The sequence below is a fragment of the Lonchura striata genome, chromosome 1 (genome assembly GCF_050655825.1).
Source record: "Lonchura striata isolate lonStrDom1 chromosome 1, ASM5065582v1, whole genome shotgun sequence".
NCBI lineage: Eukaryota > Metazoa > Chordata > Aves > Passeriformes > Estrildidae > Lonchura > Lonchura striata.
Genome location: NC_140703.1, coordinates 2299866 through 2325353, shown reverse-complemented (window position 1 = coordinate 2325353; position 25488 = coordinate 2299866). Strand labels below are relative to the sequence as shown.

Sequence of the window (25488 nt, the reverse complement as noted above, 5' to 3'; positions counted from 1 at the left end):
CCTTTCCCCTGCTCTCCACTTTAGCTGCCTGCCATTCAGACAGGCTGAAAGGATCAGTCACCCAGTTTAAAGGCACTCTGGTGAGCCACTCAGGGCCAGACAGGAGAAAGGATTGGTGCAAAATATTACCATGTGGCAAGCCTAGAAAGTTCAGGTGTTGGAGGAGGACTTGGACAAGCAGGGGGAACTGGGGATACCACAGCTGAGCAAAGGTACAGCTCTGAGAAGAGTTAACCTGTGATACAAATACAATGAACACAATCTACTTGAGTTCTCCAGATCAGTCTAAGCTGAGCAGACAACTACTGTGTTTGCACTGTAATTGCTGTTACAGTCTAGTGTTGTACCTAGAAAGAATAGAGGAAAAATTAAACAAGGGAGCAAATGACAAAGAGGTGAAGATAACACAGCAACTTTTGTTGCATGTTTTACCTCTGCAGTCCTTTCTTGAAAGTTTTTGGATGTTTTTTAGTTGGATGAATGAACATTAATATCTCAATGCATTTACTAAAATTGCTGCAATATTTCCATACTATTGTTGTGTAACTATTTGTCTTTTTTTACTAATGCCAGCAGACATGAATCAAGACCCTAGAGATGAGGAAAAAACTTGACGTGAGACATACCAGCAGAAAATCCATTTCCTTCAAGTAGTGTTTCTATGGGTTGATACCACTATAGCCACAAGACAAACCTGTATCACAAAGCAAGGCAGAAGGGGAAGGAGAATGTTTATCTATCTACCCTTTGCAACAATATTAAACATTGCTGTATTTCTGTCTCCTGCTAAAGAGGCACCTCTGACTCATCATCTCTTTGGAAAATGTGACATTTCAAAAATACTTGATTTTTTTATAGTTATATATGCAGTACTGCTCTGTAAGTACAGTTATTACAGGGCTAACCACAACACTGTTGCAACACCATATTAAATTAATCCATTTATGCACCTTCCAGAGCTTCTGGCAATGTCTTGCCAATACCTGAGTGTTACCGGAGGTATGTCACCTAGGGAAGAAATGAGGGGTGGGAGGAGGGAAGATACTTTAAGATTTAATTCTTCTGTCTCATTATCCTACTCTGATTTGATTGGTAATAAATTAAACTAATTTATTCAAGTCATCTGTTTGGCCTGGGGCAGCAATGGGTTAATGATCTGTCCCTGTTCCCTATCTCAACCCACGAGCCTTTCATTCTATTTTCTCTTTTCCTTGTCCAGTGTAGGAAGGGAGTGACAGGGTGGCTTTTGTAGGGTCAACTCAGCACGACTCACTAGCAGAACTCATAACAGCTGTTTTGTACTTATGCTTCATACCTCTGTGAAACACTTAGTAATCTTTTCTAATCATCTAGGAAAACTTCAATAAACAAAGTGCCCACACAAACGATGTACTCACTACAAGTCCCTTTCCTGAGAGTAAATGTGAAGATGATTTTGCAACCCAGTAACAGTAAAAAGTGAAGAAATCCTCACACTACAATAATTAGAGGTCTTGCTGAGGTTGGAGATGTACCCTGTCAAATGAGGGTACTAAATTAAAAAGATAAGAATTGTTAATAGTTGCTGCCAAATTTGAAATTAACAGCTTAGTTTACCATTAGCAATGTTGCCTTAATAAAACCACAGATATACTATTGCTCAGAGTCAGAGATAATCAGGGCTGTATTAAAACCAGCATTTGGATTAGATATAGGAGATTGCACAAGTTCCACAGCTGCAAATTGCCCAGAACAATGGGTCTCTGAACATCACTCAGGTGACACTGGGGGAAAACATTAACTTCCCATTTTTGCCTGCAGTCACTTGTAGTAAGCAGGCTGGCCTATCTTCTCCTCTAGGGCTGATTTTTTAAATTATTATTATTATCATTTTATATCTAAATTAGTCTAAAATTTGTATGGAGGTGGAGAAAATAATTTAAATAACACACCTGCCAATTTTCCACACTTATAGTACCTGTGCCTCTCAAAGAAAAACGGATTGAGCTCCTTCCCAGTCATTACCCAGAAAGTGGGATCTAGCATCAGGCAGAAGGAAAATTATGCTCTATTTACATAATGTATCATTTTGTAATATATGGCATACTCTTATTGCAACACTATATCAATTATTTACCAAAAAAAGCTTTGATAAATTTAACTATGTTTCTCCCACTTACCAACCGCTTTAGAATAATTTAAAGCTCATTTCCTGATGCACTGAAATTATTCTAAACTGTGCATGCTGGCAAACACAAAAACCTTTTTACTCCCCATTTGCAAAATGACATCTACTCTATTTCCATCTTTGTTTTCAGACTCAAGGTTACTTTAGCACTTTATTTCTTAATCTGTCAAGTAACTTCATCAAAAACCAGAGTAACACTTACTCCTCAAACCCCATAGATTCAAAGTTACAAAAGCTACACATAACATTTTACCAAAGTTGCAAATTAGACGAAATAGATCATACAACCTTTCTTCCTTTCCTTTGTAGAAACATCCCCTCTGCTAAAAAGCCTGCAAAGATTGGAGGGAGAAATGAAGGGAGAAAGCCTGATGGATTTGTTATTACAGAACACCTGCATGCCTACAGTGAAAGGCAGCTTTCCATTATTAGCTGAATTTTCTACCAACTCCCTCTTTCTATTAAGTGTAAGATCACTCTTGTTCTGGTCTCAGGCACACAAATATAAAAAGAAAATAAAAGCCATCAGTGCTGGTGCAGCCTCTAGCATTTGAAGTCTTAGCAGTCTGGAAAACTAAAAGCCAAAAAATATGGAGAAAAGGGTGTTTTCTTTACTTCCTTTACAATCATTCTACACATCAGAATCAAATACAAGCAAGAGACCTTGGAGAATACTTAAAAATAAGGATGTTAATACAGACCCACTGGCATGTATTTCATCACAGATTTCTGCCACAGCTTCACACTGCTTTTTGCCTTCCAGTTCTCTGATCTGGGAAAGGCTTATTCACCTGCTTATCTTAGAATCCAAAGGAATATACTGCATACTCAGAATTAAATATGTATGAATAGGATCAGAAGCCAAGGGTTTGCTTTTTAAAATCAGAAGCCAGGTCAATAAAACATTGCTAAAATGAAATACAGTGTCCTGCCCTAGACATGAGACCATTCCTAGAGAGTCCAACATTTATAATTTTCATTTTTTGAAGTGATCTATTTTTTATAATTTCCTAGTTATTTATTCAGACAATATTTCCACAGGTTTTTCTCTTTATTCTTGTTTTTGCAAAACTGAAGAGGCAAAGAGCAATCCAGCTCTGGCAGCACTGACAGAGTGAAATGAAAGGCTCTTGCAGGTCCCAGGTCAGGGTGCTGGAAACAAGAGTGGAGACTGAAGCTAAGTTCAGGATACAATGAAGAGGTAAAAAACAGACTTAGCACGTCAGGAGGGTGGTGGGAATGTCAGCAGTGTGTGGAGGTGAAGGATGGGTGAGGAACCCAGATACAAAGGGTTTTGACAAGCAGCAGGACTCTGAACTCTGAAAATGGGACAAAGGGACTCTCTCAGTGTACCAGAACTCGAGTGGCAGAAAAGGTTGGGTGCAGTTGACAGAGGAGAGTAAGACAAGGAGCCAGAAGGAAGAGGCTGAAAGGGACAGTCTGGGCTCAAACCACTGCAGAAAGGACAAAGTGCTCAGCTGTGCTATGCAGCTGGCTGAAGGGCCTCAGAGGAGGGAGCAGCAAAAGAGGAAGGTGGCAAGAAACAGCCTGTTGAAAGGGAATTGATGATTGACAGTGACAGACAGCAGAAGGAGCCAAGTCAAAAAAAAAATAGATGTTTCTTTAAAAGGATTGGTTTGATCCATAAAAACCCATATTGCTTGCAACTGCATGGTTACCCTAAGGCACCACTGCTGGGCAGAAGCATTCCTGTATGATGCAGGAGCGTTTGCACACTTAAATATATTTTCATTTCTTTAACTTCTCTTAGGATGTCCCAGTACTTATAAAATTCTAGCTTACGACAATTATGCCACATCTCTAACACCAATTTCTACCATTACCACTTCTGTTGGTGATGCTTTCCATCAGATGAATTCAGGGCTCATTTACAATCTGGGTCAGCACCATTATCTCCATTTTACAGATGAAAAATGAAGGTGCTGTAGATCAGTCTGCATTATTAATGTCAACTCTCAACCCTTAATTCATTTTACTGTCATTTTCCTTGAAATATTCATTTTTACTTCTGCACTAAGGGTATTTTTATCATGTATTTCTAATGCATGTCAAAAGTACCTGAAGCATAGTAGGGGCCATTTTTAGCATTCTCATTCTCTAAATAACATAATAAAGTTGCAAAGTGCCAAGCTCTCACACTACCCAAAAGAAATCCACCCTCCCCCATGCTTAACTCTCTTGCTGAACATGCTCCACCTTAACTGTAGCACCTCTAGGGAAAGCTCCTTTGTGTTCCCCCAATTCAACTTGTTCTCACATCCCCATTTTTTTTCTCCTAGTCGACACAGCTTGAAAAATGCAAGAATATCATGCTATGTATTCCATTCAATTTCAATGGCAGGCACCCACTATATCTTGCATTTAAAGCTTTCATTCTTCTTCAGCACCTAAAGAGAACATACTGATTATGCACTTTTTGCAGGTGCATCTATTATGTTCTGGAAAAGTTTCAGAAAATAAGCTGGAATATCTCAGTTGCTTCCTTTAGCAAATTCATATGGACTTACCAGTATTTTGAGAAAGGCAAATGATCAGGGGCTGCACCTAAACCCAAGAATGACTTATAGCAATGTACCAAGCTCCCTTCTTCCCATTTTTTTTTTTTTTTTCTCAAATGCTAACCCTTAATAAGAGGCTTCTCTCTTCTGAAGTGGGAGAAGTTGGGCTCAATGACCTGAATGTGCAGCAGCATAACAACTGAACTTTCTCTTAGGAGGAGCTTGAGGCCTGGCTCCCTCTCTCAAAGATCACCTGCACTCTTCTACTTCTGCAGGTACTTTCCTTTGCTGCTGTTGGACAGAATACAAGACCTAGCCCCAGCCTTAAAGAAAAGATCAGTGAGCTCCCCACAAAGCCCTGCAGATGCAGATCAAATGCTAACAGGGAGGAGTTAATGCCAGACAGCATGGATTTCTAACAAACTACAAGCTGATGGTACCAGTCAAAATCTTTCTAAAACTCTGAGGCTTCTTCCCGGCTTTCCTCCTTTCACATAATCCAATAATTTTTAAAAAGTTTCAATTGAAGCTGCTGCTAGGAAAACCATGAGGCTTTGCTCTGTGCACATCTCTAATGTTACCTGCCAGTACTTAAAAAAAATGATGCTCACTGCCTATTCCTTTGCACGATGGGATGTACTGATTCCTCTGAGACAGGGGCACCAACCTACCTTTGGATAAAAATGCTCCTCTTGCACACACATTCACATGAAAAGATAAAGTGGTGATGCCACTCTTTCATCAGTGATTGCTTTGCAGACCAGAATTGCCTGCTCCTGAAGAGTCACCCCACAGGGAAGTAAGGAAGAGCAGTGATTAAACAAAACAAAAATCATCAGGCAGAATAATTAAAACACTTATCTGAAAATTAAAACATGAATTCACAAGGCATGAAAAGATCTTTTTCCAGAGGTTTCTTGCTTAGCTGCACATTTAGTAACATTTCACAGAATTGGCAAAGACTGAACTCTAACAGAAAAAACTCATCTTCTTTCAGGTTTCAAGGTCTAGACGTATTAGAGCCACTTCCAGAAAATGAAGCTGATAAAATGTCCATTAGTTGGGGTCTTTTTGCAACTGGTGTCATTGTCAGAAAGAGATTCATTTGGTTGAGATTTTCAATGATACAGAAACTAGACTTCAACCTGAAGTTTAGCCTGAGGCTCACTTACCCATGCAGTAAATGTTTAATCTAATGGAAATAAGAAAATCATGCAGCATAAAAAAAATGGTGCTTTTTTAGGGAGTGTGGGTGTATGACTGTTGAGGAGGAAAGCAGAGGTCATTTAATTATATTTTCTTCTTCCCTCTTCTCTAGCATTTACTGTCTCTTGTCTAAGTGCACTCTAGGTCTTGACAACTAAATGAACAGATGCTATCCTGTTAGCAGACTTGTTTTTAAGAATGTTCATTCCAGGAGAAGAGCTTTCTAAAAACATATGGTAAGCTAAATATATTGAAGATTTTTCTCATCTGGCTTCATCTGTACAGGAACACACTTTTCAGGTGAGATGCTCAGAATAACCACCATTAAGTTATCAGGGTTAAAATCCCCAGGTGAAAGATACAACATACCCCAGAAAGGGTGAAAGGAAAAAAAAAAAAAAAAAAAAAAAAAAATCTTTCTCCTTGTTAGTCCTAGAAGTCTGATCATAATTGTAATTGATTTTTATAGCAATATGGCACTGCACTTGCTGTAGATCATTGTATTATCAGCCATGTTGATTTAAATCCTACAAAACATAAGCCAAAAAGACAGACTGCAGAGCAGGCCACTGCATGAGACAGCAGCATTTGACAGATGATCAGGAGTCAGGCTGACCACAGCAAGTCACTTGTGACACCAAAAGGCATGTCAAAATGCAAAGGCTTTACCACAGTGCCTTTGAGCAAAAAAGCCTAGCCTGCCAAAATAACAATACCTCAGCATACTACCTGCTCCTGACAGTGGTGCTGAAGAATGCCAGAGCCCTTCTCCTTCTCTAAGGAACATCCTTTGCAGATCATTTAATCATGAGAGAATACAAATTCTGATCCTTAACAGCTGAATAAATATTTCATTATTTCTGTAGCAGCAAGCTAAACATAAAAGCAAAGTATGTTGGCCACGCATAAGTAGGTAGGATCAAATACTCAGTATTGTGTTTGGTTCTCAATCTTAACAAAAGCATTTTTAGCAGACGACGAAGCGCGCTAAGTGGCACAGTCAGTTGGATAAAATTAAACAAGTCGACTTGCGTCAGCAACATTAGGCTGTAGCTATGTGTGAAAAACAATATTAGAAGTGACAGGGAACAAGTTCCACCCAGCAAGCAAAACCTGAAGACTTCTTGCTGCATCAGCAAGGGATGGGAGTAGACACCCTAACACACATCTCCCACCTTTTGTTTCATCCTTTAGCGAGAAGTCAACTCTAACATTGCGAACCCAAGCAACAAGTAAGCAAGCCATTCATTGCCACTCAGAGCATGGCATGGAGTGAAAAATAATCTGCAGCAGCCAGTTTAACTGGTGGGTTTATTTGCTGACCAAGCACTGCTGCTGCACAGGATTGCAAGGAAAGAGGTAGCACCCCATCCTTAAAGAAAGTTTACTAACCTGCCAAGTGTCCAGCAGAATCTGCACCTTCTGCCTCATCAGATATCACCACACACATCAGATATTAGGCCATTTGAAGGACCTGCTCCTTCCTTCAGGTCTTGTGAATTTTCCCTGGTGGTCGTACTGATGCCTAAGGTTGGTATGGGCTACACTAACCCAAGCTGAAATCATGGCTGTGAAGCAAAAGTCATCTTGTGAAATTATGATAAGCCTGTCCTACATGAGAGAACAGACTAAACTAAAGATTATAAGAGGCTTTTTCCTGGGATTTCTGCAAAATTGCATCATTTTTTAATTCCTGCAGTCTTGATGCCTTCAATGGTGGCACTGCATCCTAAAGCATATATATAAACCAGCACTTCATTTTACCTTCCTTTTCCAAGGATAACAATAAATTTCATGTTATCAGAGCAAAAGAGGTATGTTAGGAATCAAGAAAAAGGGAAGGGGAACAAAGTAGTTTGGTGAGTTACCAGCTAGCAGCTCATTTGCCATTCTGACAAGCTCAACATTTCTTTGTTGTGATTCTGTTCTTTCTGTATCCAGCTAAGGGTTTCCAAACATTTTGAAGAGGAGGGTAAGGAAACACATCTTTTATTTTTTTCATCTTTTATTACTGAAACATGTGAGAACAGGGGTAGAAAGGGAGAAGGAAAGACTAATTAAAAATATAAGAATTTTCCTTTTTTTCCTCTTCAAATTTTCACATAAATATATCCCAGAATATCCTGAGTTGGAAGGGCCCCACAATGATCTTTGAAATCTAGCTCCTGTTCCTTCACAGAACACCCCAAGAATCACACCATGTGCCTGAGAACATTGTCCAAAAGCTTCTTGAACTCTGCCAGGCTGGTGCTGTGACCACTTCCTGGGGAGCCTGTTCCAGTGCCCAGCCACCCTCTGGATGAAAAATGATTTTTTAATATCCAAACTAAATTTCCCCTGACACAGCTTCAAGCCATTCCTTTAGGTTCTGTCACTAGTCACATGATTCAATTTATTTATTATGTCAAAGAGTAGAGGAAGTGGTTATTTTTAAATTTATTTTTTAATTTTTAAGTGAAAAAAATACTATTACTACTTACCAAAAGTGATGATCTCGAGGATTTTCTATAGGTTACATTAGGTAGAACAAGGATAGAACAATGGTATAAGCTAAATTCACTTAACCAAGGATCAATACCTTCTCTCCTACACAATACTCTCTTGATACTTAAAGAGATCACATTTTTCTTTCTTGAGATATTTCCAATTTTGCAGTCCCCTAAAGACTCATATGTTTTTTGCAACTGACCATGATTTCCAATTTTGAAGAACTTTAAGTGTGGAAGTGTTCACTTTACAGATATATTTGCCAGAATATTATAAATTATTCTGATGTTTTCACCAACCGAGTTTGATTATTTCATGTTCAACTCTTAAGATGAGCACCCAAAAAGCAGTCAGTTTCTTTGTGATCAATTCAAAAACAATTGAAGCACAACTAAAATGATCAATGTAAAGAATATGCTGTAACACAATTACTGAAGATTGCAATTATGGATCACTAAACCTTTTAAAGGAAGTTCAATCTAAGAAAATTCCATAGCTGTAAGTGTATCTCCATATTAATCTTGCTTTCAGCCTGGTAGATGTCATTAACAGGAATCAAGTTGCCACAGTATCCAGCTGAAGGGAAAGAGAAGCTTTAGGCACAGATTTAGGTGAGTTTATGTGCATGGTGGAAGAAAAGCTCCTGTACTCAAGAATGAGATTCCTTGCATACAGGAATTTGCATTTCATTTGGTTTCATATCCTTCTTCTCTGCTCAATCCTCTAGCCCATCCAGGTCTCCCTAGGTGGCAACTCAAGCCTCCAGCATATCAACCACTCTTTTCAGGTTTATATCATCTGCAAATGAGAAGTCCAAGTCCTCTCTCCCAGCCTGGTTTAGTGAGAGGTGTTCCTGCCCATGGCAGAGGGCTTGGGACTAGATGATCTTTAAGGGCCCTTCCAACTCTTGACATCTTATGATTCTATGATCACCCATTTCCATGAGGATGCTTCAAAATACCTTTCTAAAGACAGGTTAAATCACGTCTACTTCTCTTCCACTGGGCCTCTCATTTCTTCACAAAAGACTGTCACTTCCTCTTCATAAATCCATGCAGATTACTTCTGTTCACCCTTTTGTCTTTCACAGACCTAGAAACAGCCTCCAGGAATAGTTATTCCATTGTTCCCCAAGGATGGAGGTAAAGCTGGTCAATCCACATTCTCTGGATATTCCTTCTTGCCCTTCTAGTAGGGTGTGCTATTAGCTGCCTTGCAGCCCTCACTGGTTGCTGTGACTTTTTAAATGCTGTCACATCACTCAGCCCTCTCAGCATGCATGGGGGCATCTTGTTCTAGGGACACATCCATGACCAGTTTAAGCTAAGATCCACCTGATCTTAGGCTGTCTTCCTAGCTATAAAATTTTCTTCTAGTCTCAAGAATCTGGGATTCCTGAAAGGTAAATCTTATCATTAAAGACCAAGATGAAGGAGATATAGATTACCTTCAGTCCTTTAAGTGTCCTTTGTTACCAGAGCACCTACCCTGTTAATGGCAGTTTTCCCTCAGCTTCTTTGTGCTGCTGACGTACTAGTAGATTTTTGTCACTCTTTGCACCCCCTCATCAGACTCACCTCCAGGTGGACTTTGGTTTTCCTAATCCCATCCTTGGTAGATTAAACAGTTGCTCTACCTACCTACTGTCTTTGCCACCTAACTCTGCCCCTGCTTCTTGCACCCTTCTTTCTGTGCCCAAGTTTTGCCAGGAGCTCCTTGCTTACCCAAGCTGACCTCCTGCTACCTCCTGATCGATTTTACACTCTTGGAGATGGACTTCTCTTGAGCTTCTGAACTTAAGAGCTCTTGAGCTTGTTGAATCCATTTTCTCCATCTGGCTGGAGTTAAGGAAGAGGCAAAGGAGTTAGAAATGCCATCCTGAGAATTATATGAACTGGGAGGAGGCCAAAGGCAGAGCAGCACAGGAGAGCACTCAATCTATGAGGACCCTGCTCTCTGGTCCCTCTATGGCTGGCACAGAACACAAAGCACAGTGCAATTTCAGGATACTCTGATGTTGCTCTAATATTGTACCTAAGAGCTGTCAGCTGTCCCAGCATTCAAAGGTGGATTGCAGCTACCCTTCTTTCTTGTTACCTTACATTCTGGTTCAAAGAGAACAACGGAGAATTGGGGTCTCGGGAGCCAAAAGTCACACTCCCTTTTCTGACCCAAAGCAAGGGGAGGCTCTCCTCATACTTTTAAGCTATTCAACAGCTCTCTTCCTAAATGACTGAGTGTGACTTTACTTCCTGATCCTTCAGAGAAACCCTTGCTATTTTCTCTTTGGTTTCTCTGACCTGCCAAGCCTTAGTATCTCTCTGCAGCTTATTCCATTAAAGTTATAAAGGTCCAACTTTGCTTCACTGTCACTTCAAGTTTCACTTCCGCACTTCTAAAATAATTTTAAAGAAACTACTCAAAGATGTTATCAAAAGGTAAAACATCAAAGACCAACATTAATGAAGTTGTAACAACTTAATGCTACATCATGTGTTAAGCAAAGCCACGGCCTGTTTAGCACTAGAAAGGTTATGACCAGCAAAAGTTTAAACAGGAGCTTGCTTTGTTTGCCTGTGAAAAAGCACTTATTGAACTCACTAAGCCCCATGCTCCAGGACACCTCCTGCTCACTTATCAGCTGTCTGCAGCTGTACTCTAGGTCTCACTTCTGCCAAAGAGAGGAGAGGAACCAGCCACAGCAGAAAAGATCCCCCAAGGGCTGTTGCAGGCTCTCTGGAGCACAGGACCCTGGCACACCGCACACCACACTCCTGAAGAGGCACAGCCTGCTTCGGCCTCATCTCACCCACCAAAAACACTCCCCTGTCAACTGATTCAGAACACGGATTGCCCCATAGCAGCATCCAGATAATCCAAGAAGTCTGATGTCTGTGGCTCTTGGCCCAGGCAGTTGGCTAATAATCAAACCTCTACATCCATTAGAACACAGTTCAATCACTGAAAATAAATTAACATCTGCAAATCAGTTTATTAACTGTAAACATGACCAAAGCATCCACCCATCTTTCAAGTACAGCAGAAGCAAAGGCTTGGCAGCTTCCTACCTCAGAAACCTCAGGAGTCTCTCACAAACTGTTTGAAAGGAATACTTCAGCTCCTATCAAGGCTAAAATCACACTTGCTCTGTCTACATGAACAGCCTGAAATCAAAAATCCAGGCCTTGCTATTGCAGCCAAGGATATTCCACAGTACTTATGTCTTGAATAAAACTGCTATAGGTACCTACCACCTTAGGCTCTCTTTCTTCACAGCTCTTTTCACTACTGGCAAAACAGCTTTTTTTACTTCTCTGGAGTCATCAAAGGGTTCTTTTTCAGGCTCTTTAGAGCAATCTATCATCTCCAGCTTCCAGTTATTAGTACCTTCCAGGCTGTTTTTATTTCTTCTATAATGAGGCAAATTAGGAAAATATATATATTTACATGCCCATATACATAAATTAGGCAAATATATATACATGCATATGTATGTATTTGCTAACAAGGAGTCAAAGACCTTGTTTGTTAGGTGGTTAGACAAAGAAAGTAGAAATTTTTTTCCCAATGGAAATGTTTTGAAAAAAATCAGAAAGTGGCTTGGAATCAATATAACTTCCTCAGTCAATCCTGCAATAAATCCAAACCAAGGAAGATAACTGCAGACAAACTGAGTGAAAATTGAGTCTCTTAAGAGCTGAAAAGATACACAACACTTAAGCATTGCAAGAAAGATTGACCAAATGTTTCAATTATGAATAAGAATAATTTTTACAGATTTCTACACTGCTGAGCAATCCTATCAGTTTCCAGCCCCTGGTTTCCCACTCTAAGCTTTGTTCTTGGTCTGCACCCCAGCCATCCCAGAGCTTATCACTGAGACAAGCAGCTGTGCAACCTGCAGATCTCAGGATTCAGCAGACTAAGGGCATGGAAGGAGGACTCACTGCCACAGGAGGCTGAGTCAGAGAGAAACAGTCATCAGGAAACCAAACACTCTTGACCAGACTTCCCTAGGTATCAGTGGTGTCAAGGATTCCCATTTCCCCCACATCTCTTGCCAATTCAATCCTACAAGACATAACTTACTTTGAAGAAGGTCATGCAAAGTCACACCATCGAGTCTCTCCCTGCACCCTGGAGAACCTTTCCCCAGGGGGGAGCTAATTATTTTCTCTACGACTACCTGAAGGGAGGTTGTAGTGAGGTGACTGCTGGTTTCTCCCTCCGGGTGACATGATGTGAGAAAATGGCCTCAAGGGGAGGTTTAGGTCTGATATGAGGAAAATTTTCTTCTCTGGAATCATTGACATATATCACAGTGAGCTACCCAGGGAAGTGATAGAATTGTCATCCCTAGAAGTGTTCAAAAGGCACGTGGATGTTGGACTTAGAGATCTGGCTTAGTGGTGAACACCACAGTGTTAGTTTAGCAGTTAGACTCAGTATTCTTGGGGGTCTTCTCCAGCCTCAATTTCTGCAGTTGCTCAGTTTGAGGGGAATGCTTGTGTGCAGTATTGTTGGGATACTGCTAGAGAGAATGAAGTTCAACATCCCAGTTAACAGGGAGAGTTCACATCTGTAATGCAAGCCATTTAGCAAGAATTTTATTTTTTCTTTTCTCAAAAGAGAAAGTTTAACCAAATGGAAGGGGAGAAAAAAAGCAGTGGGAGGAACACACACTGTCATCACAAATTACTTTCTTTTAATTTAATTTTGGGTTTTCTTTCCATTTCTTAAAGGGGTGCTTCTTCTGGCAAAACAGATGCATCAGATCTTGCCCAAGGTTTTTTCCTAAAGCTTGACAAGGAGCCTGGTGAACAATTAGGTCATGTAAAGGAAGAATACTTCATTAGGAGCAAAGGGAAAGAATTTCCTTCTGACATTAAAGGAAATGCTTTGGTACACCTTATACAGATAGGTACAAACCCTAGCAAATCTTCTCTCTACTGCCTCAGATCAGAAATATTCTAAGCTACCATAGAATTCAAGACCTCAATTGGTCACTGATTTATCCTTTTTTCAAGTTGAGTCTTATTTTTAGTTGACTTATAACATGTTCTTTTTCTTCTAAAGGAGTGTAGTTTAAAAAAACAAACCCAGTTTCAGAACTTGTTCTATCTCCTCTCCAGAAAAGTCTGTCCTTAAACTCGACAGAGCTGGCTACATAATAACTATGTCTCCTTAAAACCAATGTCTGAAAGACGGTTTAAAAAAGGAGATCCAAAGTGCCTTTTCAAAAAATCACATCAACAAACATTTTCCTGCCAGCCAAAAGAAAAATCCATCCATGAAAGCTACAAATAAATTTCACATGCCACCACAACCCAGCAGTTGTTCCCAGGTCTTGCTAAATGGCATTTTCTGTCCTGCTGGAACCACTGCATAGGATGCATCACCAAGAGATCAATATGGTCTTTCTTCCCAGCATATCTATCCTAACACAAGTCTTGAAAACAGGGAATGTACCAAGTGGATTCTATAATGATGGATAACACTGTAACCTTCACCACACACCTCAGACCTCACACATCACTTTTGCCACCCAACAGCAACATTTTAATCCAGAGGATCAGCAAAAATACACCACATGCAATGTGAGATCAATATGGTAGCCCTTCTACCCCCAGAAGGCAAACACTTCAGAATCAACAGTCAGGCCAGAGAGACAGGAAAAAGTGAATTCCACAGCTTTGAAGTTTGTGAAGGATCAACTGGCTCCTTTTAAAATACATTACAGGGAAATAAAAAAAGAACAAAGTACAGAAAGTTCAGAGCACCTTCCCCGGGTGGTGGTGAACTGGGCTGATATACCCAAAAGCCTTTCTATTCCTTAGGATTATCTCAAATTACATATCTCGAATCATAGTTTCAAATGCTGTCATGTCTCCATAACAGCCACTTCTCCAGCTGGCCCTGGAGAAGTAAATCTTTAACTCTAAGGGAAGAGGCAAGCATATTTGTATTAAACCAGGAAACTTCTCTAAATGACAAGTGCGTTGCCTGAGATACAACATGTAAGCAGACATGCTGACACCTTATTGTCAAAATGCTCTTTGTCAAAAAGAGAAAACTATGTGGAAAGAAGCCAGAAAGAGCAAGCTGACTGCCTAAAAGGCAGAGCACTGCAGGAAAGGAAGAGAATAATGCTTTGTGGGATGATATAATCTCCTACGCTTCCCATGCAAGAGTATCTTTATTTCACAGTCAGCAAATTCCCTACTAATGACAAAAATTTGGAATACCCAAAAGAGCAAATACAAGAAATCATATTATCTTAGGAGCAGACAAACAAGTACCTGAATTTCATTGTCTGCTCAAAAGGAAATCAAACCCCACAACCAAGCACCCAGATGCAGTAACCCTGCCACAGGATGTACTTTGTAAGCCGTGTACAGCCTCCCAAGCCAGTGAAATGTTTGACAGGAGAAAACAAGTTGGCAGCATTGCTTAATCTGCATTTCAAGGGCAGAGCTGAGACTGTAGTGGCACACAGATCATGAAAAGGAATTTTTATATACCTTCTCCTGAAGAAGGCCAGCCAGTCCTCTTCTCTTTTCAAGTGCAGGTCTGTATACCCATGCTCGCTGGGAGACATGAAAGCAGAAAGTGGTTAAATAAACAGCTCTGCACCCCTTATTATCTTAACAGAATATCAATAAGGACAATCTGGAGAAGGATTTTATCCTTTGGAGTCCTTTTTTCATCAAACCAGGTTAATAAAGGAGAACCTCAACCTGTCTCTGTTCCATGGGAGCATATTTCCACAATTATCCGTACTGATCAGTCCAAAAGAAGACAGTCATCTTTTTTGGAACGGCATTACCTGTTTCTTAATGTCCTGTTTCTACACCTAATGTCTCTGGCAACTCAGTTCAGCTGTTAAGAAGTAGCAGCAATTATTGCACAGGCAAAACCAAAGTATCTTGGTTCCCTGCAGCTCTAGAAAATACTTTTATCAATACATGAAAAAAATTATTCCAGGAGAGATGTTTCAGAAAAACAGAACAGTAGGCTGCCCTGCCAAAAGGGCAGCTGCCCAGCATTAATAGCCTGATTTTCAGACCTGTTGAGCCTTTTCTTTCCTCCCAAAAAAATTTTGACTACTAATTTCTTCTGAGGGGAAAAACCAGATAAGATCCAAAACAAGTTAAAATCCCAGCTAGTCCTTCAAGCACCAGCCCTGGAGTCTGGGGAATGCTGGCTGCATACTTTGTTGTAGCAGCTTGAAAGAGTGACACCACCCAAGCATTTAGAGCAGAGGTAACACCCGCTTTGCTTTCTGCAACAGCCTTGCAGTATTTGCAACTAACAGGATGAAATTTTTTCCTCCCCTTTGGCAAAAGGGTCAGAAGTAAACCATTTAAACTGATGATCTCATTGTTCACACAACAGACTGAAGTAAAGGCAGAGTTAGGAAAGAGGTAACTAAGGATAGGTACACTTAAAGGCATATGCAGCTGTGGATACCAAGTATAAAACCAAAGTATTATTATCAGCCCCCAAATAAAGAACTATGGAGTAGGTATGGGCACAGCATGAAGAGAAACTCAGAGGTAGGAGTCTGAAGCCCAAGGTGTCTCTTGTTCCTTGCCACAGAATATTATGGATACATTTCCACTAGTCAGAAAAAGCCTGGACACAATTAGAGAAGAAAATGCTGCTGAGGGCTAGTAATACAAGTCACCTCTTCTTGGTTCAGGATGCCCCCATGTCCCTAATTCCTCTGCCTGGGAGAGAATTCTAGGAAAATACTAGGAAATGCCAGGCCTGCTGCCATACCTTCTGTTAGACCTTACTGACCCACATCAGAGAGAGGACATTATTAACTTAAATGAGCTTGGCTCTGACAAGACCATTCTCAGGAGAACCCAGGCTATTCTAGGACAGGGTCTGGACTATCTAAAGGATGGAGATACAGTACAGTGAAGCAGGCACAAAGTCAAAGCCCCCAGCTCTGTCTGACAGAGCATCCAGTGCTGGTGAAGATTTGTTACAAAAAGGACAAGCAGCATTATCAAAGAGATTAATATTCAGCTAGTAACAAGGGGAGCCAAATATCAGTTGTAAAACAACACCTCATCTATTTTTAATATTAGCACTCCTCTCAGCAGTATGAAACAGGGATGAAGAAAGGAAGTAGAAAGGAAAAATAAGGAGGAATATCTTACCTGTTAACCTCTTCATACCTCCAAACTATCTAGCAAATGTCAAAAGAAGCATAAACCAATTACAGGAATAAGCATCACAGAGATGTATTAAAGGTCAGAAAAAACCCCGACATCAAAAAAACATGGAATGAAAAAAAAAAAATCCAGTGCTGTTTAAATAATTCTTCAAAACTCAAAAAGACCTGTGGAATATCTTTAGCAATATTTGTTTGCATGTAAAAGCATTGAATCTCTTCACTCGTTTTTGAAACATACCACCAGTTATATATTGGCCAAGTATCTAATCATTCAAAGTGTGACAAGTCCAAAATGATAAAGAACATTGTTGCTGTTGTTATGATGATCTATTCTTGCTGCTTCTCACATTTTTCTCTTTCTTCACATAGTGATGATACAGATGAAACAGGCCACCATTGTAAATCACACAACTACAAAATGCATTTTTTCTCCCACCCCACTTTTTTAAGCTTTTCTATTCAAGGTTTAATTAAAAAAATAGTAAGATTCTGTTGTTAACTCTTAGTACAATGAGCTTGGGAACAAAGTAAGTACAGTCTTCAAATGTGAATATTCAAAGCTAGGCACTTAAGTCCACAAATATCATTCAAATATGAGTTGTGGTATCCGAAATTAAGTCCCTCTTCTTTACTCTAGTGTGCTTTGAAAGCAGCTTCTACTCTTATTCAGAGGAAATGTCTGAAGTGTTGACCTCAATATCTGCTTTCACCTCATTAATACACCTTACCTCTTTTCCTTGTCTGTTGTGCTTTAGTTTTTTTCCTAGTGAATTGGAACTTTGTTATTGAATAATGATGAAGACCTGGATCACTTGCTAAAAATTGTCTGTCAAGTGCACACAAATGGCAGGCAACAAATGCAACTTGCTTACTCAGAGCATAAATCAGTTTTGCTGGATAGTGTGAAGCCAGAGGAAATGTGGTTTTAATACTTTCATGATCTAATTGCTGTTGCCTGCAGTAGAAGAATGGACTTAATTATCCATGTCTTTTCCACATATATTTCTATGCCCTTAACTTAGCATGTAGATGACCAGATTCACTGTGGAACCATAGAAATGCAGGAAGCTTATCCTAAACCATCTGTCAGGATGGTTCTTACATTAGCTGCAGCATCCTTCATCCCTGCTTCCTTTGCAAACATTATTAATCTGCTTTCATAGGGTAGCTACACTTAGGATACTTGCCTTGTTTTTGCAAGCACAAGGAGCTCATACAAAGCCAGAATGGTGAATATTGTGTTATTCCTTGAATTTTCAGAATAACTTATCTGAAGATAAAATAAGGCTCAAGTTGTCAAAGTTTTAACTTTACACCCTTCAACTTATGCAAACATCATATTTTAAGGAAAAGAATCACGAAGACATCATGAAGAACCACGAAAGAACTCTCACAAACAGATGTACCTGATGCTGCTATCACTATGGCAGCGCAGTTAAAACCAACTGATTTTTTTCAGTTCATGTAAATATACATGCATATATATGTATGTAAACATACATAGAACAAACACTTCCCAAAAACAAAACAACAAAAAAATGGCTTTTCCTTAAACCAGATTATCACCACCTAAAGAGGGTAAAAGAAAATCTATTATACAAAATAAAAATAATAGAGCTAGCACAGATCTATTGCTGAACTCATTAAAAAAGAAATCAATTAGCAATTAACAGCACAGACTTTGACCAGAGAAGGCAGTAGTCTCTGTTGTTTCCTCTCCTTCAAAGAAAAACACAGCCCAAATACCCCAATGTCTGTATCTTCTGTCTTGTGCAGGGTTTTGTCAGAAGAGCATGTGGACTCAAGGTCTGCTCAACCCAATGTCTTCTGCCCACCTGCAGAGACACCAGAGCCTTTGGAACTGGACTGCCAAGCAGGGATGGTTCTGTAGTACCACTCCTCCTCTCTGTTCAGCAGAGACCTTATGGGCTGCCCAGGATCTTTGCATCTAAAATCCCTGAACAGACTTTCCTTCTCAAACTGATCCAATCACTTCTGTGACCATGCAAATCGTGGCTCCTCCTGGAGCATGCCGAGTGTGTGCTGTGTGAGGATGTGCCTCACATTTGGTTTCATCTGCCACAAGTGAGTTATATTTGTTGCCCTGTTGAGAGACACTGAGCGATCACTCCTCATTCACCATTCCTGTGACTCTTATACTTCCCCAGTCACCTCAGAGTTTGTTTTGCATGTAACACCTAATTTATACCTTTTATTTCTACAGCAGCAATGGCCCAAGCCTATGCTTGCCAGGTACACTGCCTAGCATCAGGGGCAAAGGCTGTGCTGGAGCAGCAGGTAGGACACTCTCCATAGAAGGCTCCTAACTGTGAAGTAACATATTCACACAAAATTCATGCATGGTCTAAGACCAAGGCCTTTAAATTCAGACAGACCTTATGTGTCATCTGCAGTGACCTTTCCTACAGGAAAATGCAGTAAGATTTCTTTTAAATGCTATTTTTTAAAATTATTTTTATTATGGTGTGATTGACCATTTGCTCTTGGTCTTTCTTCATTACCCCATTTTCTTCAGGGCTCTACAGTACCTGTCTACGTGGAATGAGAAAAATAGGCAGACAAATGTATTTTTCTTTATCTTTTCCTGTTTGCCTGTAGTGAAATTTTAAACATCCCTTGATGAAATGCAAGGTCACTCTAAATGGTGTCTACTGTCATTTTCAGAGGAGAGTCAACAGTTCCTAGGACACTAGTGCTCTTCAGCCCCTCTCACTCCTGCAGGACAAAGAACAGAAGAGGAAGTGGCATAAAAACCCTCTCTAACAGGTTTTGTTTAGAAACAAACCTTTTCTTTCTATGCTTTTAAAAATAGGACTTAAATACTTGGGACATCCATCAACAACTTTACTGGAGAAGAATCAGTCTTTCCTCTGCTGCTTCTGAAAGAAGATTGAATAGGAGCTGGTTTTCTTTCCTCCTTACACTGATGATTTTGACTACACAGAAAGCCAAAAAAGTCCCTACACCTATGTCAGCATCACAGCTCATTTTCAAGTTACAGAGAGGGCCTAGATGATGAAGGCAAATAAAACTACATACTACCAAAGAAATTTAAACAGAAAATATCTTACAGTGTAATTTGATGGAGCATGAAGAGATGGTACATATTTAGCTGTGGTAACAGTGGTTTCCCCCCTTTACTCTGCCCTTTTCCCAGCATTAAATTGGTTTCCCCTCCTTTACTTCCTGATATCACTGGAGTCATTTTGTGTTCATCTTAAAAGTCCTTGAGGCTGTGAGCAAACAGGATGGGCTTGATCACCACTGATCATTCAAATTATGCAGAAATTGGGGCTGGGGGCTGGAACCAACCAGAGGAAGACCATGCTCAACTGGTGCCACAGCATCACAATTTCCCTTCTGAAGGCATTCATCACTCCCTTCCCCTTACTTAACAGAAGGCATGTCATCTGGAATGATGCTGAACTGTGTCTGGCAGAAAATAAAAGAGAAGAAAAAGCTAACATTTTGTGTTTGTGCAAGTGCTTCTGCCAGCATTTGGACCATTGCCAGCCTATTCAGTGCAAGCTTGCAGAGGGTTATGATGCTGTCTGGGCATTTGATGAAAACTGTAGAACTTCAGAACAGAGGCTTTTAGGTGTGAATGGTGTGTGCTGAATTGTAATGCAGAGTTGCGTTGACATTTGGAGCAGGGAACTGAAATTTCTCAGATTTTGCTTCCCTTTTTCCTCCGCACCTAAACAGGGATCTTCTGATGTCCCATTAATATTCTATTCTTTGAAATATTACTTATGTAAGGAAGATGAATGTTACAAATTCACTCCTCTGTAATAGCTACTCTCTCACTTTGAGGAGAAAAAATCCAGTCTGGATGAAAGTAATCTCATTCTTTTTCAAATTTTGTGTTAGAATATATAGGCAGCATTATCATTTGAACTGCACCTACAACACATGAGAAATTTCTAAAACCCTCACAGATGTAAATGTTTTCCCTTTCTTCAGATGTTATAAATAGAAAATAATTCTCTCTTCTGCTATTCCTAGCATTCCTTTGAGAACTGGTGTCAGATGGAAAGAACTGCAAACCAGCTCCAGACAAAACACACAGCAGCTACCAACTGCCTAAGGAGCCTGATAATACAAGACTTTACACTTCACAGTCCCTCAGGTTTGAACCTGCCCTCAGTCTGTGACACTTCAATGAAACAGAACAGCTGCAACACATTTGGACATGGAAGAAAAAAAGGTAGAAAACAGTTGATCTGCACAGAAGTAGCAGCTACAAAGCCTGCGTAGCTGGACAGAGTCAATGTCAGAATTTAAATGTTTCATACAAAGAAGTCAGAGTTAATATTTTGGCATTCAAATAAGATTTCACCTTTACAACCCAAAGTATGTTTTATGGTAAAGGATTATAGGTGTACACAGGAAGAAAGCCTTGGTTTAAGGCGTGCATTGGGAGGACCAGGCAATAGGAGTGCAAAGTGCTCAAGTAAGAATTCATAAGGAGACATGAAATCCCAGGAGCTCAGGCTGATTTAGATTCAGAAGCATAAAAAACACCAAAAGACGTGTTTTATAAGAAGCACCAGACATGTAGCAGGCAAATTTGGACTGAATATTCATTCATGTGTTTAGGAGACAGTAGAAAAATTGGCACATTGTAGCACAGAGATTCCAGACCCAAGTACTAAGGGAAGAAACAAGAGGAATATAAACCACTACTGCTCATTCCCTCATGTATTCCAACCTCTAATTGGAATTAGAGGCATCTCTAATTCATATGTACTTTTAATGACAGTTATGGTAAAGGTACTGTAAAGCAAGGAGTTCCACAGTGTGGGGGCCCTCATTTATTGGGGAACCTGGGATTTTTTTCCTTTGAACTTCCAGGAGGTTATTTTCATTTACACTAGGAGCCTAGAAGAGATGTACCATTATTGAGTCTCCTTCTGATTAAAATTGAATAGCTAGAGATCAAGAGAGCTTTGACATCATAAATAATTACATACAGTAATTACAAAAGAAAACAGCAGCAATTGTCTCACAGCATGACAGATGCACTGAACACTTCAGGGTGGGTGCTATGTTCAATTCTCAGCAGTACTGTAGCTCATGGCCACTGGTGCCTGCTTAAGTCACCAAATGAAATTTGACATCACTGACCTAGATCTCAGTGTCAGGAAAGGATTTACAAATTAAAACTAGAATCCAGTAGCCTTGCCTAGTAGGCTGGAGAGATCAGTGCTGATCAGAGCACAGTCTCAGCTGTCAAATGTGCACACCTGAGCTGTCAGGAAGGGTACCTGTGGCAGTGCCCACACTGGAAGGGGAACTGTACCCATACGGAACAACTGGAAACAGAGAGGACAAGCACCATTTGGAGGTTCAAGATTCCTGTGTTTCAGACTGAAAGAGAACATTAGTGCAAGCTACAGAAGATCAAGTGTTTCAAAATCATAAAAACAAGAGAAATAATTATGAGAAAATCTCTGTGACAAAACATGGAGACTAAGCAATTGCAAAATGTGCAGATAATTCAAGTGCAGTTGAAGACCATTCTAAAGTGATTAGACTGGAAGTCAATACTTCTGAGACAAAGTCATTTTAGAGGTGATGAAAAACATTTCTTGCTGCACAGTAGAGCTGTTTCTATCAACACCTAGATGTGGCCCAGAAGCCTTACAGTATTTAGACATCTCACAATTTTGTAAATTAATTAATCTAAAAAGGACCATTAATCTAAAACTATAATCTAATTAAAACCATTAATCTAAAAAGGACAGAGATATCCTTTCATTCAAAAATTACATGATACCGAGAATTTAACCAACCACAAATAGCTCAATTGAAAAAATAAAGTTTTTAAAATGATCTCTCATTGAATTGTTCCTAGTGTAAATAAAATTTCCATCTCACATTCAGGAAATTGTCATGGTTTAACTACACAAGGACCTCAGCAGTTTAGAAATTTGGACAGAGTGATTTTGCACTAGATATTTCCATATATCTTTTAAGAGAGTTCAAGTCAAAACAGATTAGCCTGACTGAAATCTGGGGTTATGTGTAATTGCTTTTAAAATAAACATTTTGCTCCAACTCAGGACAGGAAAAACCCCAAATATTCATAGTTAACACAGTGAAATCAGAACAATTCTCTACTGTAAAGAAGGCATGCATTTCCACTGACTGATATATATGTATTCTTATTTATTCATGTGTCAAGGTCCTCCTTGTTGGCATTCTGACTTCAAAGAGAATTTAGGGCATGAAGCCTTGGACAGCACTTTCTCTCCAGAAAACTGAGAAGAAAACTCCACTAGGTAGGTATGAGAGGCTGAGATATCATGTGTAGGAACTTAATGACATGATAATTTTTTGGGAGTCTGAGGAGTTGTATCTTAACAGAATTTTATACCTTCCCTCTTCTGAGCTTTCCTGGGTTTATACATTTTTGATCTTTTATGACTCTTTTGGTACAACTCAAGTGCAGGAGACCAATATAGAACACTGGAAAGGAGAATGAAAAGGCCATGAGGCTTCTGGCTGAGCTCTCTGTCCATTTAAGACACCAATGCCTCCACTCCAAATCAGTAACTGGGGAGAGCTATTTTCTATCCTGCTCCCACTTAGCTGACCAAAGTTACAGCCAGAGTTTTATCTGCAGTGACTGAAAGAACTCCAAGAATGGTTGATTCTATTCTGGGCTCTCACCACCCTCTAGTGACCTTCCCTTCCTTACTGATCACTATAATCATGATAATTTCCTCAAATTTTTACTAGCTGACAATCAATGACCCAAATCTACAATCAGTTTTGCCTTTGATTGTGAAGGAGGAAAAAAAGGTTCAACTGTAGCCAGAACACAGAACTGGCCCAGAAGAGAGGTAAAGTCTCATTCTATGAAGCCCATCCTTAGATTTTGCATAAACTTCACCAGACATCTGACAAAACTCAGGTCCCATTTTTTCCCTTGTAGACCCATAATATTTGTCAGAGTAAAACAGATTCTGTCCAGCATCTAGCATTTACAAGCTATGACAAAATTAACTGGAGAATAATTTGCATCTGTGATTTACAAAACAGTATAACTTTGCTTTTTAGGATCAGGTGACATTAGCAGGGTAGTAGGTGTAGGGAAAAAATGTGCACTAGGAACATAATTCAAAATCTGAAGAGAACAACTGGGGTACTCTATTTATTCATCTCTGCAGAGTCACTTTCTCCTCATTAAAAAAATTAAACTTTGAACCAGTCAGCCTGCCTTCAGCTGCTTGTTCCCCAAATAGCTATGTAAGAGGAGACAAAATAAGATGAGAAGGTAAATACAGGCAGTGGAATCTCTTTCTTGTCTCTGTTACAAAATGCCAGAGTTACTGTACCTCAGATTCATTCTCTAAAATGAAATTTCTTTCCAAAGTGCTCTTGAATGAAGACCCAGGTCGGTTTATCCACCAAAATACAACAGAAACATGTTCTGTATCTGCTGCCTCATCATCAGTTGCTTAGAGCCTCAGCTGCTTAAAAGAAAACTTACCTTTCACATTTCTGGCAAAGTTGCTGCAAACCTATCTGTTAGAGAACAAAGCTGGAGAAGAAGTAAAGTACATACACATGAAACAAGAAAATCCAATTTCCTCATTAAAACTAATATTAGGCAAAAATTGCCACTTTTAAAAGTCCTATAACCCTAAGGAAATCTCACCATGCTTTTGGTCTAGCAGAAATAAATTTGTACTTTGAACAGATTATAATATTTTTTTAACTCATCACCAGATGAGTTACTTTTTTACTGGTGTTCACCTACCACTAGAAGGTGAGTATACGAGCCCAATAAGTTGCTGTTGTACAGCTAGAGTACAATAATATAACCACCTTTCCTTTTCCTTTATTTTTGAAACACTTCTCTGTTGATTTTCAAGAGGGTTTCCTATTTAGGATAGGTATTTTCCCTTTCTGTACAGATAAGTAAAGACTGAAAAAAGAATTGAAGGCCTAGGCATGAAGTCAAAAGCAGAATTAAAAACCTGTATATTCATCTGTCTTTTAATTAATTCACAGTTAGATGCTTGTCCCCATCACTTTGGTTTTGTTGAAATTAAGTATTTTTTTGCAAAAGACACAATTGTATTTGTTTTATTTTATTCAGTTTTTCAATTTTCATATATAAGGGTAAAGCCAGAAAAATAATTCTTAAGTGGAATTAAGCAGGAAATCTTTTTTCTTAAAAACACTTTTAATAATTTGAGAGCAAAGAGTTCACCACGAAAAGGTTCTTCTTACTGAAAATCATAATATCACGTATGAAGAAGCTAGAGAAACTTAAATTGAAATGTGTATGTGACAATTACCCATGCCTTTCCACTATGCCTCAATTAAATTGCTTCTTGAAACATATTTTCTTCAGCTCTCCAATCCAGGCTTCATGTGAAGTCTTCACTAACCAAACACAATAAATTCAAAGCCAGCTCCAGTCAAAAAGAAAGCAGACTTCAAGTACAACTGAAAAGATTATATTGACACCTGATTTATTTTATTTTGGACTGACCAGATATTTGAATATTCTGTGGCTGAATAGAAAAGCCACAGAAACTCGAATGTCCTCTTTAATGCCAAATTTTGGACCCTCAGGGAATCCCCTGCTGTTCTTTGCAGACTAAACAATTTCTCAGCAATACAGTCCAAGTGACAGAAGCTGTAGCCAAAGGGCTTTTTTTGGTAAGCCTTCTTTCAAGCCTACAACGTCAGATGCTCATTTCTTGAAACTTACCCACCTTGACAGTTGTCCACAGCACAGCAGCATGAACTGCAACCATCCAGCTCAGTGCCAGAGCAGCTGTCTGTGAAATGTGCCACAAGGGTTTTTCAGCCACGTGGAGTGATGTACCAGAGATGTGCTGTCCTGCTTTGCCCACTTGCTCTCTGCTTTCAAGATTGCT

General features: G+C 39.6%; 1 long non-coding RNA gene across 1 annotated transcript in view; it reads right to left on the bottom strand.

Moving 5' to 3' along the window:
* Positions 1-25488, bottom strand: part of LOC146768562 (uncharacterized) — a 132222-nt gene that overhangs the window by 66098 nt on the left and 40636 nt on the right. Inside the window, exon 2 of the long non-coding RNA XR_014954257.1 lies at positions 1-25488. This exon is cut by the window's left edge and continues 9036 nt beyond it. This is a non-coding gene — a long non-coding RNA (uncharacterized LOC146768562).